Source organism: Dipodomys spectabilis, unplaced genomic scaffold (assembly GCF_019054845.1).
Source record: "Dipodomys spectabilis isolate Male_0828 unplaced genomic scaffold, ASM1905484v1 ptg000614l, whole genome shotgun sequence".
Taxonomy (NCBI): domain Eukaryota; kingdom Metazoa; phylum Chordata; class Mammalia; order Rodentia; family Heteromyidae; genus Dipodomys; species Dipodomys spectabilis.
Genome location: NW_024871291.1, coordinates 1,032,100 through 1,033,825, shown reverse-complemented (window position 1 = coordinate 1,033,825; position 1,726 = coordinate 1,032,100).

The window sequence follows — 1,726 nt, the reverse complement described above, 5'->3', positions numbered from 1 at the left end:
ATTCGTTAATTTCACTCTCCTTTTACCATTCCACATCCCTCTAACCCTATTTTCCCCACTTTTCTCTCTAAACTTAATAATTTCTGGTTTGTCAAATTCTTTTTTGCTATTCTTAGCCCATTAATACATAGTTGTTTAATGTTGAATAGACTGTAACTGTTGAACTAGATTGTATCTGCAGAAATTTGACTATGCAATTGCAGGGCTTTGGTGGATGCTTGCATTAAAATGGTGTTCTAGCACAAAACTGGCATTACTTTCATCCCAAATAGGCAGAACAAGCAAGAAAAACACAAGAAAAATGGCAAGTCCCGGTATCTCAATTCCCACTCAAGATAATCAGGTGACAGAACAGATAATGAATAATCCAGAGGAGAGTTCCCAAAAACTTCTACAAACACTACTGGTAAACATGGTGAATGAAAAGACTGAAACCCTGCAAAGGACTCAGTGTGAGCCTGATAGGGAGAGAGAGGAGGCAAACCAAAGATCAAAACAGGAAGCACATGGGCTTGAGAAAGCTACTCAAAGATTGATACTGGAATTGTGTACGCAGGTTGAGAACACTCAAAGAGAAATAAAGGAATTGTGTGAGCAGGCTGAGATCAGTCAAAGAGAACTACAGAAGTTGCATGAACATGAGAAATCCAATCAAAGATTAATACAAGGATTGCAAGAGCGGGATGAGCATAGACAAAGATCAATAGAGGCATTCATGGAATCCATAAACAGACACCTGAAAGGAGTCAGGGAGACCACAAAGGAAATGCTGAATGGAGCCCAACAGAAGGAATGGGAGTCCAAGAAAAACATGACCAATCAACTAAGTGATTTGAAAATAAACACAGAACACCAAATTAAGGAAGTAAAGAATTTCATACAAGATCTAAAACAAAGCTCCAACAAAGACTTTGAATCCATAACAGCTGACCAATTAGAAGAAAAAGAAATGAAAAATAAAGTAGAAAGTCTTGACAGTAGGTTAGACCATGCAGAAGATGGAATCTCCGGCATTGAAGACAGCCTAGGTATTATAGAGAAAGAACATGCAACTATCTAAGACAAATTCAAGAAATATGATAGATCTATTCAACACTTGGAAGACACTATCTGAAGGCCTTATCTGAGGGAAATGGGTGTAGAGGAGCACATAGAGACATAAGTTAATGGTCTAGAAAATTTGTTCAACAGGATCCTAGCAGAGAACTTCCCAACACGCAGAAAGATAGGCATATTCAGATATAAGAAGCTTTTAGAACTCCAAATAGACCAGGCAGGCACAGGACATCCCATCGTCCAATTATAAGCCACACAAGCTCAATTCAGACCAAGGAAAAGATCCTTAAAGCTGTCAAGGAGAAAAGATCAGTCACCTATAAAGGAAAACCAATTAGAATCACCTCAGATTTCTCAACAGAGACAATTAAAACAAGAAGAGCCTGGAATGATGTATGCCATGCTCTAAAGACAACTATCAACCAAGAATAGTGTACCCAGCTAAGCTCTCCTTCATAATTGAAGATCAAATAAAAATCTTCCATAGCAAAGTAAAACAAACAATATATCTCTACCAAATCAGCTCTACAAAAGATACTTAAAGATATCCTAAACATACAAAACCAACAAGACCACAATAGAGGCCAAGAAAACACACCCAAACAGAATCCAAGAAGCATAGGAAGAATCCAGTAGGCGTAGCACCCAAGAAGGTGGATAAAATGGTAGG